This window comes from Mchenga conophoros, linkage group LG8, assembly GCF_057382185.1.
Source record: "Mchenga conophoros isolate Kocher_MC1m ecotype Shallow Benthic linkage group LG8, M_conophoros_male_GT1.1, whole genome shotgun sequence".
NCBI classification, from domain to species: domain Eukaryota; kingdom Metazoa; phylum Chordata; class Actinopteri; order Cichliformes; family Cichlidae; genus Mchenga; species Mchenga conophoros.
The window spans coordinates 26,034,891-26,052,306 of NC_140533.1; the positions used below are offsets into that span (position 1 = coordinate 26,034,891).

The window sequence follows — 17,416 nt, forward strand, 5'->3', positions numbered from 1 at the left end:
TACACCACAGTCTCACACACACACACACACACACACACACACACACACACACACGCTCATGTTGTAAATGCTCTTACTGTATATGCACAGTCACACTCACGCAGTAATAATAAATCTTGGAGCCACAAATCTTGCTCAGAAAAAAACTCTCCTTTCATAAAAACAAAATCCTTCTCAGTCATGCACACTGTCAGACTCACATATGTACACACAGACACACTTTTATGAAACCAGGTACTGTTGTGCACAACAATGACAGAGCATATAAGACAGAAAAACTGCTTTTAAGTGAGATGGAAAAAAATACCAGAGGGAAGTGATCCAAATATACCATAAAAATAAAATTTTTTAATTCGTATTTATTTAAAAAGGGACAATGCAATCTAACATAGTCCTCATATGGAGCATGAAACTGATGTGCTGCACATACAGTCTATAGCTATTGCTAATTTCCAGCTCTTGTCCATTGTTGGGCTTTTACATCCACGGTCTACAAACAAAATTACAACATAATAATTCTGTGTAATGCTTAAAATAAAAGTCAGAAAAGATATATGATTAAATTAAGATGTATAAAGTGAAATACAAAATCTAATTAAATTATAAAGTGTATTAAATTAAAAACACAGTTGAAAGACCTCGAGTTGCTTAAACTTGAGCGGCTAACTTGCCTTTTAGTTTTGAACTCAGGAATCAGCTTAAAGGATTGTGGCAGAAGATCAAAGAGATCCTTTGGAATTTTATTCACGTAACACCAACTAACAGATGTCACCCTGGGTCACTTTACATAGAAAGTCTTATAGAGAGAAATCTAACAATCCCCCACTGTGCACTCAAGCAACCACAGACTTATTACAAGGTCAGAAAGGGACAACAAAAACCCCATCAGCCGGTTCATGTGGAGATTTTAAATTTGGAGAGAGGAGGAGAAATCCAGTCTACTAAAGAAAAAAAAGCATGCACTAACTTGCAGTAGTGTACAAAATGTGATCTTTAAGTTTAATGACTTCAGCCGTAAAATTCAAAAACATTATCTGATTAAATCTAGCTGATTATGCTTTTTTTTTTTTTGTGTGTTTTTTTTTAGATTGCTTCATCCTGTCACCTTGCACATGTGCCTCTGTGATGTGCATTCAGTGTGTCAAAACAGAAACCTGCAACTGGGATTAAATTTGCTGAACGAGGATGAAGCTGCAGATAGTCAAATGTGACGAGCAGGTTTCGTGATGACCCAAGACTCAAATAAGTGTTTGACCCTGAGGAAAGAATTCACGGTGCACAACCCCGCTGAAGAATGACAAGCATGGCATGAATACTTATCATAGAACTAGTTCTTATTACTAGTGATGATTCTCAACATGAAAACTGATCCATGGTGAAATTACATAGTGCACATCCAAGTGTTGAGGGGACCTCCATGGAGTGACAGCTGTGCTGGAAGCAGTCCAGAACTGCACAAGGAGGGAAACCTCCAAGGGGAGATCGGCCAAAATGTGTTTTTTGCAGCAAAGATTCGATCGCACCTCACATTGGATATGTGATGCAGACTAGTTTGTAAGCTGAATCTTTTAAAGACCTGTATGGTCAAGACAGCAGAAACACTGCCGCTGCACCCTGTTCAAAGCCACAGCACGAAAATACACGGGTACAGTAGAAACACTGCACACCCATGTAGGCGTTTTAAATTACTGTGGCTGTAAACGTTACAGACCTACTCTAATGTCTGTGTCATGTGATTAGCAATTAGCAATTTGAAACCTCTACTTAAGTTCTTAACAACTTGCAACTGGTCAGGAAATATATACATTTCCTTTGTAACCACGTGGTTGATAATCGCTCTCTTGGCAGCATTAAAAAGCATGTTTGAAGCCTGGTGCTAAAAATGGGTTTGCTCTTTATGGAAAGCTTCCGCCTTCATAGCAACTGTATATTGTGTGAAATTTTTAATAACTGGAATTAGGCGTGTGCCCATTTTGAACAGGTGTGCCGACACAGACAGCTGTCTGCTAGGCTGCCATCCATCTTCTTCCACTTATCCAGTTCGGGGTCATGGGTGCTCTGGAGCCTAGCGCAGCTGTTGCCAGTCTTGCGGGCGGCAACACAAATCATTGATTAGCCTAATGAGCCTGTTTTTGGACTGTGGGTAAAAGCTAATCAGGGACAAGAGGTAGCCAGTAGATTTGAACCCAGGACCTTCTTGCTGCAAGACACCAGTGCTAACCACTGTGTCACTGTTTATAGAGCTATTTTACAAATAATATAACTTACTTTGCTGGCAAGACATCCAATAACTCCATATTCTAGAAATTAAAATTCTGGTATTTTATTAGTTTGTTGCTTGGTAGGCATCTTGAAGGCATTTACACCTGAGCTTTGCACCTGTACACTTTATAGATGCTTCTCGCTATAAGTAACTCCTAATTCCACCATGTGGCTCCAATAAGCAAACCTGACACTGACCAAAATGTCAACACCGAGGCTTCTAATAATAATAATAATAATAATAATAATGGATTGGATTTATGTAGCGCTTTTCAAGGCACCCAAAGCGCTTTACAATGCAACTATTCATTCACTCTCGCATTCACACACTGGTGGAGGCAAGCTACAGTTGTAGCCACAGCTGCCCTGGGGCAGACTGACAGAAGCGAGGCTGCCATATCGCACCATCGGCCCCTAAATTCAAGTCCAAAACCAACTGGTAACATTATTGTGGCTCGGTCCTTTTTTAGTATACAGTCTATGTTTTTAATGTATGGCTGTATGTTTAACATCTCTGAGTGATAGTCAGAGTCTATCTTTGCAGAACAGACCCCAGAAATGTAAATCCGTACATTACTTCACATGTACTGGAAACCTCCCACACCGAGACAGACGTTTCTGGGTTAGTTTGAGCTCTGCTCATTCATTTAGCCAACAGATCAGTCAGTCCGGCCTCAGTTAGTCACTGGCCTTGAAGAAAAGTAGACTCATCCCACTCTTTGCAGCAGATAGTCATCCATCAGCCAGTGGATTATAAACCCCTGCTGAGATAGCTGATGATGGCTGGTGACACATTGGCGGTGGGAAGTGGTGTTGTCATGCCAACTGCAGAGGTTTTAGCCGTCTCGACGTCAACCGGAGAAACAGCTGTTAGTGGGTGGATTAACACTGCGCTCTGCCCAGCTATTACCGCATCATGTGTTAGAGACTACGACTGGGAAACAAAACATTAGCCTTTACATCATTTACAGATTAATGACCTCTTATCTGAGCATGCCTGTAGCACATGACGGCACACACATGCAACAAAAGCACAATGGGAATCACTTAGTGAAGCAAATAAATTTATTAATAAATCAATTATTGAAATTGCTTTCATTAAGAAATATAACTAGCATTCATACAGAATATTACAGCATTTCCCTTTAGACCTCCCATAAATATATTACAGTATATTTATGGTACTAATGACATCTTACACAAATATGCAAAATACAAACTTAATATAAAATTAGGCACTTGCTGAACGAATGCTGCATACATACAGATTTAGCTTAAAGCTACAGACGACAGAATAAATTACAATAAAGAAAAGGGAATTTGTTTCACTTTGGCTAACATGGATGGGCTTGATAACAGAAACTAGAGACTGCATCTCACTGCACGCCACAATAACCCTAACCCTTGATCTAGTGTCAAATCAGTCTAAGCCTAGAAGTGTGACTGCTAGTAGTGTATAAAGCATGCTAGCATTAATAGACAGCAGCACTAGTAGTAGTGGCTGCAGTTAACTAAGTTTTTGCAGAAACTTGCAGAGCCTTTTCTACTCGGAATCAGCCACTGAAAACCATCTGAACTATATTTATATAAAAGGGCACACATAGTATTTTGTTTACATGCTGCTCAAATGGATCATTAAAGGTAGTAAATGGCCAGTATTTGTGTACCAATTTGAAACGAATACTCGACGAGTACAAACTGGCACTGTGCTGGTTTGGTCCTGGAACGTGCTTGATGATCCAGGCTGTCAAATCAAAGCACGTCTGTTTTTCTCACCTGAACCCTTAGACGACAGCTATTCACTCTAACAACAAAAATAAAAACTGGTGTGTAGGTGGACCGTGATGTGAAGCTATTTGCTGGAAATGTCAATTAAATACAACTTAACATGATAGCTGCAGACTGCCTGCACTCATTCTCATCCAATAACAATCACACGATGTAGTATATAAAATATGGATGTAGCCTCTGGGTCTGAAAAGTAAAGTTATTATGGATAATGCATTAAAACTGGTTTCTTTCTAATGGAAAACAGCAAGCAACTTCTCTTGCTAAAAAAAGTGCATAAAAAAACTAAGTAAACACTTTCCTGATGATTTTATGGTGTCAGTCACTAGTTACAAGCTGCATGTAATGCTGACAGAGTGCAGTCTTTAAGATTTCTAGTCATCACAGTGAACAAGGCTTTAGTATTACATGTGGTCAAACGCTTGGCAAGTTGTAAATGTTTGCAGTACTGGGCAGCTGGCAGGCTAACAGCAGCCAAAAATGTTGCAATGACTCATTCATTTCTGAATATAACTAGATGTAAGTGTAAAACTTGCAATTTCATTTGAGCTAAATGTATTCACTTTGCTTCTAAATATTGAGTATAGTCAGTAGTTTAGTAGTTGACAGGACTGTGTTGCTAAGCTAAGCTAAGAGGCTGGCAGATGCAGACTTATATTCGTGAGTATGATTTTGCTGTTGGACAAACAAATATTCCCCCCGCCCAAAAAACAGAGTAGAAATATTCTTTTAAATGGAAAAATAAGTAGGCAGCTAAATTTCTCAGTTCCTAACTCTTTAACGATAAAAAATGAAGCTACAGGGAGCAACTGAATAAAGCCCTGGCGATCGCCATGACAGAATATCTGTGTGTGTGTGAATGTGTTTTTAAAGCAAGAATATATGTATGAGATGCTAACGTGCTATGGAAATAAATCGTGATTATGCTATGTGGGTGTATACGAGTGTATGTGGGAGAGAAATGTGTATGATTACGGTGCTGTGCATCTTAATAACCTTCAACACAGTGGAGACGTATGTACGAGCATGTTTCAGCTCACAGATTGAGAAAATTAAGATGAATAACAGAGAAGAATTCATGCAGCTCTGCTGTTGAAGGAATGATCCATATGGTGGTGCTGGGTTGGAGCACAGCAGTGGATTGGCTTTTAGTGCCTGTCACATCTAGTTAGACCCTTTCTGGGTGAACGGGTGCTCTGCCTCGTTTGCTCTTAAACAGGATCGATGACGGGAATCAAAGAGTGAGAAGAAAACGGCATAAATCGTGTGGTTGCTGTTAGCAGAAAGCGAGAGAGAAATCCGAGGTGATGTAAATGTGAGGAGGGGAACGAGAAGATGAGAGTGATAATTGCTCTCTGGTGGAGGGGAAGATGGAAATGTAGACAGGAGGGCTGGCGACAGGAAGCTGAAAGTGTGATAAATAAATATGCATCTCTCTGTTCAGTCAAGTGCTTGTCTTGTCACACTTTCTTCAGTGGCACAATTACCGATCGTGGCATAAACAAATTCATTATCCGCAATTACTGCCTCCCATCTCTGTCCCTGAAATGTGAACCGATAACGCCGACTTGTTGCACAACAACAACAAGAAGAAGAAGTCATAAACAACAAGCGAAAGGCTTCTGCTGCCCACGCTGCACTCCTCTGCAGAGTGTGTGTGCAGCTCTCCATCTCCGCTTAGAGTGGAAAAGCTCAGACTACCACCGATGCTGGTTTCCATGGCAACCCCCGTGAGCTGAACTCCCCCATCTGTCATGGCTGCCAGCCAGGAAATGGGACTGTTGGTGTGAGTATGTTTAGATATGCCTCTCTCTCTGTCCATCTCTACCTCTCCCATCTCTAACGCGCTGCTGAATTGCCAGAGGGGATGCTGTGCTGTGCTCCGTGTGAAGGGCAAACAGGGTTAGGCTCACATAAACAGCAACATACCCACATGTATACACACACATAATACCCTGTAACACACTCTCACAAAGCCAAAATGATCTCAGACACCTTTCTGATCTGTCAGCTCCAAACCTTTACTCTGAATAAATACTCCAATAAAAACCAATAGAAGCCTTTATCTGTGAATAGAAAAACGTGATCAGTTGAGTCTTAAGGTCACTGGCTGGCCTTTCCCATAACGAGCCAGAGCCCCGAGGGTAGACTTGGTCCTTCATTGCATGGCCTCTCCAACTGGAAAATCAATTCTTTCCTTTACTCCAACCTCGCTCCCTTTGTGCGTCTTTGCCCTTCATGCCATGTGAGCCCAGCCTCACTTGCTTCCTAAAGTAATTCCCTTTCACTGAGAAGGATGCAGAACAGGAGGAGAAAGGGAAAAAATAAAGAGAAGGTGAACTGAAATGAGTGATTAGATGAAATGGGAGTGAAAATAAAACTTGAGCGCAAAACTGTGGAGGGTCGAGGTCAAGTTTAAGTGTGATGAAAAGGAAAGACAAATATAAAATATGTAGAAAGTCCTATGCAGAATGGTATCTGAAAGGAAAAGTGTTGCAAAATGAAAAAGGGGGGAAGAGATGTTGGAAAGACTATTTTCAGGTCGAGAAGGCAGGATTACCTCCAGTCTGTTAAGCCATCCAGTCCCACTTCTGAGTCATCCCTCTAATAGTGTACCTGGCTGTCCCCCAAGCTTGCTGCTGCTGAAAAATATATGAGCTCTGCAGGTGGGGAAGTGGGGAGGACCACTTTGCAAAGCTAGGCTTGCTCTAAAGACTTAAGACTTTGAGGACAGGATCAAAGTTGGAGCACAGAACACAAACTACTGCAGGAGCTTAATCAGAGGCAGTGATGGTTTTGGAGTTTTACAATGATTCAAATAGCTCTTACAAAATTGGAGAAGAAAAGAAATATCTGGATAATAATCTCAATCATATTAACATGTGGTTGAAGAGCTTCCAGTGACATCATGAGTGACATATCCTATTTAGCTATATTTGCTTTAAGGATAAACTGCAAGCGTCCAACCTCTCTCTATACTCTGGTCCTAATCTTATTTAACAGGTTATCAAGGAGAAAATAATGCAATGCAGAAATCTCTGCAGCGGTACGAAACAAGGCGTCTTCAAAAGAACAAAAAATAAAGAGCAAAGAGAAAGAATCAGGCTGTGAAAGTGTGCTGAGGGATAGAGAAAGGTATAGATCTGAACAAAAACAGAAAAAAGAAACCGAAACTCCTGCAGGCTGACACACGAGAACAAAAGTTGGGTCTACACTGGAGATCTGTCAAAGCCTCAGCACAGATCTCCTCCTTACAGACAGTCCTGAAAAAGTGAGGCCACCTTCTATATATAAAAAGAAAAAAAAGAACAGTCTCCTTACATCAATATTTCAGCTGGGAGATCACAGAGATCAAGAGAGGAACCTCACGAAGGGAAGGCATGCACAAATGTGCCATATGTTTGTTCCTGACAGTGAGCATGAAGTTCAGGCACCGCAGGCCAACTTGACTGATGGATTTCAGGATTTCTTGTGCACATTAAAGCTACAACTATACAGCCACGACTTTACACACTTTAAAAGCATTCCCTTTACAGTACAGGCACGGGGCATCGTTCACTAACAGTAACTACACACAAATCGGTGCACAAGCTCTTCAAACACACGAATATTTAATCAGTATTTTCCTCCCGGCTTTGTACAAACAAATTTAGAAATGCCACCGGCCGTGCATGAGCACAGACGATGAAGGTATGACAAACATTTAATGCACAATGATGACATCCACAGTTTCAAATGCTTAACGTGTCAAATTCATGACAAAAGCTTCCATTCTTGCTCGTTACAACTTAAACTCTCCAATAGCTGCTTTTGGTCACCCCGTGATCGGAAGGTCGGGGTTTCAAATCCACTGAACGGCTACTCTGAGGTACGCCTGAGCAAGGTACCTACACACTGCTCCCTGGGTGCTGGATTGTTGGCTGCCCACTGCTTCACTGAGTGAAAGGGTTAAATGCAGAGGACAAATTTCCCAACGGGAATTAATAAAGTATACATATTATTAACTCTTATTTCTTAGTTTCAGCCTTTACTGGTTTCATCTTCTCCCTTTAGACAACCTCACCACTTTGGGTGAAGGAAAGTGAAAGTAGCAGTGCCTGCTACACGCAGTAATTTTAAATGCTTGAGATTCACTAACATACACTCAGTAATAACAATAAAATTGTATGGTGTGCATGCCTTATTGATTTTGTGTGTTTTCTGGGTAAAAAAAAAAGAAAAAAGATTTCTACACACACCAAACAAACGAGGCCAATTCTCTCTTGAAAAGATGGATGTGCTGCACACCAGAGATGCTTTTCCATACAAAATGGTTAAATTATTTATGTGAGGCTGGACATTTGTTGTGTTGTAGTTTTGACACCCTTTGTATGTGCGGGTACCTTTCCAGCAGCTACTGATATATGCGTTTACAGTACAGCTGAACAAGAACTGTTTTAATAAAGATATCACTCATTAATTAATTATTTATTTATTCACTTCATGCTAAGCAACGCACAACTAGTTTTCCACAAAACAATGAGGCACAGCAATTAGTTAAAGGTATGTAGCATAATAAGTGAAACTCACCTAATTGCTCAGTATGGCTACTTTATTGTTTTCTACAAATTCAGCTTTTTGAGATGCTGCATATCAGCAAAAAATATTACAGTTGTGAATCAGAATAAACAAGGAAGTAAGCAATGATGGTTACCACAAAGATAACAAAAGATAAAGAAATATAATCGCACTGCACTACAAGCAGGCACTGTGAATTTTTTGTGCCCATGCAGAAAGTTTACAGGAATGCCTGCCTTCACCAACAAAACATGATTTATAGTCTTTTCTTGTTTACATCTAAACAATGATGTCAGCCATTTACCCTTCACTCTGCACTCAGAGCCGTCAGATCGGTTGCTGTTACAATGTTCTACGTTACAGAAATGAAACAAGTGTGATTGTGAACTTTTAAAACAGCTTAATCGATTACTCAGTTTTAAAAACCTTTTATAATGTCTTCTTTATACTTACATATTTTGCTTTCATGTTCTTTTGCGTTTTTATGTTTTTGATGTTAGTTTGTTTTCATTTTTCAAAACACATTTCAACTCAGGTTTTAGAAGAGCTATAAAAACAGCAAAGCCCATTACATATTACAGTTTCACTGAGTCATTAGCCATAGACTAATCAAGGGGCTTACATGTCATCATCATCATGTGTTTCATATCCACGAGATGCAGGTACATTTACGAGGAGATTCGTTTTATTTCAGCTTAACAGTGGAAAGTTGAGATGGTGTTAATAAACATAAATACACTGAAAAAAATAAAGCTTTAAGGTGTTTAGTCCTGTATAAGTTACTTTGAGGGACAGCTAGTCGCTGATAATTGTGCTACCCTTCTCAATCATACTACATAGCCTTCCTCCAGATTACAGGCTTACTTTTTTAAATTTGCATGTCACATTTAAGCTTCTCATCTCTGCTCTGAGACTTACGCATTTAAAAATGGCATATTAAAAAGTAGAGAGAACACAGAATCTGCATTTTTGCATCCTGTTCCACTTTTCTTTTCATTTTCTTTACATTTCCTCTTCCTTATTTGCTACACAGGCTTATATTTAACAGCAGACCTGATACAGCATCTCTCTTCCTCTCACTGTCGCACCGTTTTTGTGTCTCACATGGCTGCATCGCATGTCTCACGTGCCCCCGTGTGCTATATTCACACTGCTGCAGAGGAAATGGAAAGATGCACAGGCCGTGAGGCAGCACAAACGATCATTACAAATACCCGCATCAGACTTAAAATCATTTTTTCCGGGTATAAGGAATGCATACATACTACAGGTAGAGGTTAGTGATGTCCATCTAGAACAAAAACAAACCACACACAGTGATTTAAAGTGCCCCAGTTTAAAGTGACTGAGGTCTGGACTGGTTCAAAGTGTGAAAACTGCCTGAGAGGCTTTTGAGTTCAGTTCTATAATTAGCATTAGTGAGCCCATGTAGAAAAGTTTTGGTAGAACTGCAACTGCAGGGTTGGTGTATTAATAATAGAGAAATGCAGAGGGAAGAAGCAATTCTGATGGCGAGCTAAGTGTGTTGATGGGTCTGAAATGTTTGCAGCAGGACACTTTAGTTCAGTGAAAAATGAATGCTGGTGGAGATATTCCTATTGCAGATATTAGATTTCTAAAAGTCAAAGCTAACAAGTCAGAACCATTTAGATAATTTCCTTTCATCTGGATCTACAGCTTATTCCACATTTTTACTCTACATCTCCATCCTTCCCTTTGTACCTCTGGGCTGGCAAGAAGTGTCCTATTAACTGTTGTAGAAGCAAGGAAAGCCTCAAAGACAAGATCAAATGCAACACTGAAAACCATTTGCAGCAACTGCCCTGGTCGGTATAGAATGAGATTTTGCCATAAGACAGCCTTTGCTTGCAGTGTTTACTAAGCTGTGAAAATGCAGCAAGCAGGCATATCTCCTTTCATGTCTTTTTTTTTTTTTGCCTCACCCTCACCGTGCTTTCCCTTTTCCCGTTGTTATCTATTCTCCCTGCTACAGAAAGAGAAGAGCTGTTCTCACAGTGGGAAAGATCACAAAGTAGGTCATTTTGAGAACAGGGTAAAAATGCACTGACAGCGAAAAATGCGATCGATTAAATCTGGTGTGGGGAGGAAGGAAGGAAGAAAAGAGAAGTTGGTTTTCAGTGCACATGGAGAAGTGGAGTTCAGAGGTGAAGCTGCGCAAGTGAGGCTCACATCAAAGCGATCTATGCAGCGGCTGAGATTCAGTCCTGCTCCAGGCCTTTGGACAAGACAAAGAAGAGGAATGTTACAAGCTATGGAAAAGTTGCCGCTGCATAACACCGTAAACCACTTTGTTCATCACACTCCCAAACATGTAAGATGGTATATTATTCTCGTTCTGATGCATTGAACTCCCATAAGACAAATTAGACTTCACAATATTGTGAGAACTAGACTCCAAAACTCCCAGGAGAAGCTGCATGAAGTTTGATGATACATGAACAGTAAACACGAGCTAAAAAGGCCTCTTCTTGTTAATATTCTAAGCGAGTGTTTCTGCTTCTTTATGCGCAGTAAGCGAGTTCTGGAGCGCTGCAGTCGGGGAATAGAGATGCCGACTATCAAGGGCCGTCGAGGGTCAACTGTAGTGACTGAATAAAGTGCCTTTTTGTGATCCATAAGTGTAAAATTTGAGAATTTCAAGCATGTGTTTCCCAGTTTGGGCTGAAATCAAATACAAGAGCTTAAAAAAACAACAATTTAACAGCTGCTGTGTTTTCTGATGAAAAGTGACTAAAGCTCAGCAGCTGCGCGTCTCAGTTTTCATCTGTTTTTCTTCCTGCTCTGATTCAGGACAGAACTGCTGCCATTATCCTGCGAATGAGTCTGTGGAAGTCTGAGACATGTGTGATTGGACAATTACGTTTAAAGCTTTGGAAGGAGAAGATCACTGAATCACATTTATATATTAGATTGTATATGAAGGATGGATTTAGCCACCCTCATGGCACCCAGTGGTTTGAGAACCTTTTCCAGTAGTCACTTAGAGATGTTGTGGTGTGATTTTAAAGTTATTTTATGGGTGAAAAAAGCACAACAAAGCTTTTTTTTGTGTCAATATGCACCACAGTTTTATATAATTTAAACTTATGCTGCTCTGATAAAATCATCTGACACCTAGTCTAAGACTAACTTAAGCACCAATACCATTTAGAACAAAAGGACCAAAAATGTGTGTTGACTACTGGTAGGACTGCCACATGACATCCTTATTCCCTGAGGACAGCAGGTGAATGACTGCCATCAATAACATCTACTTGCACAAGCTGTTCACAGATGCCCCAGTTAAACAAAAGGACAGACTTCTCACCTCTACATTTCATTGTTTAAGAGATCAGCGTGAGATGAAAAAGAACCGGAAATGTGCAAAGCAAAAGCCTTGTTCTCCAGGGGGACACTGTCGCTGCTCCACAGATGGTGGAGGCTATGAAACACTGCAGAGTCATTATAGCCACACAGCAGGAGGCTTAAACAAGCCTGTGCAGGAGGTCAGCTCTGTGTCAGATCCTGTCACTCTCTTTGTTCTTCTCTTTATACCGTGAAACCAGCGAGTTAAACCTTACTCACCAATCACCTGTGCCTTTGGCATTTCACTGATCGCATCTCAAGGCTCAGTAGAGTTTACTTTAAACACATTAGGTCAGTCAGTACATTGGTACACACTGACTCAGAGCAGATAACAAACAGAGTCAGCCTCAATTAGCTGCTCATTACCAAAGCGTGACTGCTCACTTGTCAAGTGGTTACGCCTCCACTTGTGTTCATTAAATTCAATCAACGTATCAATCAAAGGTTCATCCACTTCCATATACTGCCACAAGACTCTTCTCTTTGCAGTGGTAGGAAATCTGACATGTGCACAGTAAATCACATTAACAGACACGCTAATTGTCTGAGAAAGACAGGACTCATCGTTAATTCTAGGACAAGAAATGTAACGACGGGTTTAACTAATTTTTCAAATTTAAGTTATTTAAAAGGTAAAAACATAATTTTGGGAGCACAGATGGTCAGATACCAAATCCTCAGAGCAAATAATCAAGAGAAAAATATGCACTGAGCAGGCAACAGAAAAAGTTTGAAAGACTTAATTCAAAGAACATTTTTTCCCCACTTTCTATAAGTTGCAAACTCAATGAATCAGTCCAGCAAAAGTCCTTAAGGATGTGACTATTCCTGAGTGCTCAGCTGGAGTAAACAGTATTGAGAACTTTTAACCAATAGCTTTTCCCCCCGTCGTTTAAAAAGCTTATCAAGGTATTTTTAACCAGAATGCGCAAAGTATTAAAAATATTAAAAGGCAAGAAAACCTGAGGCCAGTTTCATTAAGTTAGACACTAACTAGAGGTGGGAGAAACGAAAAAGATCTGTTGTACGAAGCAGTTTAGTCATAAATTCTGAGTTTGAAAGAAGAGAAATGGTAGACTGAGTGACAGCAAATATTAGTCTTTTTAAAGAATTCAACAGTTACAAGTATATTTTACTAGCAGAATTCAGCACTCATCTTTTTCCTATGGAGAAAACTACAGTGACAGTAAGAAGTGTTGGAAACTTCGTGCTTCATAAAATTTCAATGCACTGCAAACCTGCATTAGAATTTGTTATTTGACAAGACTCAATACTCTTTACTTTACAGAACAAACAAAGATGGTGTAAATATGTCCTTATTTCTCTGAATCACTCTAACTAATAATAATAATAATAATATCCATGAGAAACATTAAGACGGGTCTAATGCCTCTATTTTGACATTTTCAGATGAAATCAGTAGTCAAAGTATTTCTGCAGGCAAGCAGCCCCAAGTTTATCAGGGCTGGATATTACATAAACTCGGATAAAAGGCAGAAAAGGCTAGATCAAATTGACAGATATGCTGTGGTACTTTTGATATTAGTGTGAGAAAGCACAGATGGAGGGATAATGAATAAAGTAAGGCAATGAAAATGGGAAGGAAAATATGAAGGCACAAGAGAAGCGTGGTGAGACAGCAAATGATGGGGATTTAAATGGCAATTTGGAAATGAAGACAGGAAAGCAGGGACGGGAACAAGAAGAAGAAAACAAATGAGACCTCAATCTGAAATGGGAGGAGAGATAATAGAAAGGATAACAGGAGAAAAGAAGAAGAGTCCAAGGGAGGAGGAGGCGGAGGAGAAACTGTGCTGAGGCTAATCATAATTGGCCTGACACTGGGAGATGGTATGGTGCTGTTGCTGGGCGAAACATGTGTGTGTTTGGGGGTGGGGGAGGAGTACGGGGTAAATGTAAAGGTCAATGAAGAAATGAAGTCCGTGAAATATCAAGGCTCTTAATTCATTCCTACTACTTCATCTCAGCCTAACAGCACTTGTTGTGTTGTGCTTTTATCCACATGGAGAGTAAGATACTAGACTACAGTAAGAGCGAACATTATATCCATACATGCAGAGCTCCTGTGGGAATGCAGAGCCAGCTACTTTGCTAGCAAGTGGTCATGTAGCAGAAGAAATATAGTGCATAAAAACAGATGCAAACTGGTGAGTACTGGTCCATAAAAGACAGACTGGATTAACAGCCGTAGTCTACTAATACATTCATCCTTCGACAGCTTCTACAGTTAGAAAGCACCAAAAGAAGAAGTGCAATTAAAGCTTAAACAATTCAGTGCAAATGCATTTATTGCACATTTACTTAATTACATTGTTGCAAAACTGTTTGCATACCAAATATCATCATAATATCCATTATTTTGCATTTTTTCTGTTCTGCTTGCTCAAGACTGTTTATGGACACTAACACGAGAGACTCTGATAAGACATTTATGTTGGAAACTTTGTGTTTTCTTCAGTTTACACTGTGTCTGAAGACAATAAGTGAGCGAGAAAGGAAAAAATAAATTTTTGAAGACATCAGTATGATGCGTGGCCACTCTTTGTTGGACCCCTGTAGTTACACTTGTGCTGAGCCTCTCGTTCAATTTGCAGTCGTCACCTCTTTGTAATCATTTGTTGATCTGCTACATTGAACCACAGGAACTGTGGCATTTGAAGGGTAGTTTAAAAAGGCAAAGTTCAGAGTTGAGATTTGTCAGAGAGCTCAGATATGAATTAAACAGCAACGCTCCATAATGAGAAGCCACAAGGTTTAAAATAATTTACTGAGGGTGCAATTAAACTTCAGAGAATTTCCCATGAAAAACTGATCCTTACGAGTAGCTTGAACTTTCCTAAATCCAGCCACACTTATCTCAGCCCATTAGAGCGCAGCTGAAATGATGCTTAATAAATCTGTCCCAGACTGCTGTATCTGTCAGAAGGTCACTAATTACATCTGTGCAGTTCTGTTCACAAGTAGTACGGCAAACACACGCCGTAAACACTATTCTGTTAACATTCACACAAGGACTCAAAGTCTTATCACTAATTACTGAGTCTCTGAAATTTTAGATGCACTCATGGTGATTTTAATTTTAATCTGCTTGAAGACATATGATCTATTCAGCTCGTCACTGTGGAATTATTGATGCTCAATGCACCAAAACAGCTAAAGCAATCAATGCAAAAGGCTTTTCTTCTGTTAGCTGATAAATACATTAAATGCATCACCACCAGTTCTAGCCATTACCTTGTAAAGTCCCATTTCAAAGTGCTGATTATTATTATTAGTATTATTATGTTGATATTGAAGTAATCATATTAGACTAGACTAGGGTGCTAAGCTATCAGCTAATGCTAGAAAAATGGATCCATACCCGGATGGGTGTGCCACATAGACGCACACACCTGTTAATTAGTATCATATGAATACAATATTCAAACCTCTTACCAAATCTCTCTACATACATCTTCTGTTGGTACAATTAACTAGAAAATCATGTTATTTGTGAGATATACCATAATGATGTTCTAAAAAGGACCAACACCACAAACATGCTTGAGAGGTGAGTTCAGCAGTTCAAAGTATTCGAGGCATAATTACCCACACTTTGTAACTACTTGGATCAGAGGAGTCGCTTGCTTGGAGTAAAGTTTGGTATCCAGGTTGACTGCTCACATATATACATACATATATATGTATATTTGCATTTATGTGAGTCTGTACTCAGCCTCTCTCTCTTTCCTCCAGGTCATTTGGGTTTGGTTGAACTTTCTTTCAGCCATGTGTGGTCTGTCTCTTCATCTCTTTAAGTTGTGACAGATGTTGCACAACATGTGTCAGCAACAACTGGTCAGTCAAAGTCTTAATAACTTTAATAAAACTTCAGTGGGGAAATTCTTTTAAAAAATTCCCCCCAATAAGATTCCTATGTAAAAGGAAATGATCAAAAGCATTTTTGGATCAGGCTGCAAACATGTTTATTTCTGCTGGAAAGGCTTGCATTTTAACATCAGTCGTGGGTACAGACTTACTCTTGGAAGTATCCTCAAGTAGTCATTTAAACATGTGAAAATGCAAAACCAAGTCAGCCTTGAAGGTAGCTGCACTGTGTAATAATACAACATGGTATGGGAAGGCGATTTAAAGTGAAATTTTCTCCACATATGCAGATTCAGTGTGCTATACAAGGCACAAAGTAAAATGAATAATTACCCTTTATATATTGGATTCTATTCTATTTTATTTAATCCAGCGCCTCTTTCGTCCTTGTGCGTTACAGAAAAGGAGCGAAAAATGTGGCGAGACAGACGGTGTTTGGGGCTCTCTGCAGTGGAAAGTAGGTCACGTTGACTTGCACATTCACACACATTTTTTTCATTCATACACTGCACATTTTCACACTTCTAAGTATTATCTCTAATGTATGCTTACCCAGTCGGCACACCTAAACACACAATCCTCACAGTCACAACAACACAAGCACTTGGGCTTGGCTACTCGCCATCCATCACTCCACCCGGCCAGCCTCCTCCCCCAGGCTGCAGCACGGTGCCAATGAGACGAGTAGGACTACCCACTGGCCCACATAACAATGACTCCGAGTGTGTGCGAGTCTCTTTTATGTGTGTGCAGAAATTTGTGAACTTGCAGATTAGAAAATATAAAAGGTTTGAAGTCATATGTTGTCCCATGCATTACTATGGAAGACCATAACTACCATAATCAAACGTAAATGAAGAAATTAATACATGATTTAGTAAAACAAAATATATGCAAACAATATTAAATGATGTAGAGACTAAATTAATATAATATCACACATGTTGGTATATTCCACATGTGATTATTGGAATACCTGACTACGCAGGGAGTGGACTACTGTGAGTCTCCTCAATGAATAAATAAATATAAAGATATGAGGAAAAAAAGAAAACATTTGAAATAAAGAGTACAACTCCCCAGTAGCTTAAATAATGCACAAGAAAAGTAAGAAAATTGAAGAAAATTGTTTATCTCTACATATTTGATATTATTTTCAATGCATACTTGTCATTACAAATGGTTTGATACCTAATTTAAGTATAAATAATTGACTATAATTATTGCCTATAAAAATCTTTATTCACATCTAAGATGCTGTTCAAGAAACACCCTTAGCTATCTAATCAAAGACTAGTCAAGGTCATATTGGTTCAATATAGCATGTATATACCCTATAGCGTGGAAAAATCCACAGAGGATTGAGTATCTAGACAGCTAAAAGCTAATATACCAGCTTGTGCTGATTTTCTATTACACAACATATCCATCTCCTTCTTCTTTGTGTGATTTTTTCTATTATTTACAATTTGTTGTCCTACAGTTTTGTTAGTATGTTTCTTTTCACATTTCTCTGTCTGCAGTATGAGATTTGCTGTTATTATCTGCAGACAGC

At 39.5% G+C, this 17,416-nt stretch overlaps 1 protein-coding gene across 1 annotated transcript in view; it reads right to left on the bottom strand.

Annotated features, from left to right (window-relative positions):
• myo1d (myosin 1D) overlaps positions 1-17,416 on the bottom strand; it is a 125,164-nt gene that overhangs the window by 4,963 nt on the left and 102,785 nt on the right. The gene's annotated exons all lie outside the window — the stretch shown is intronic.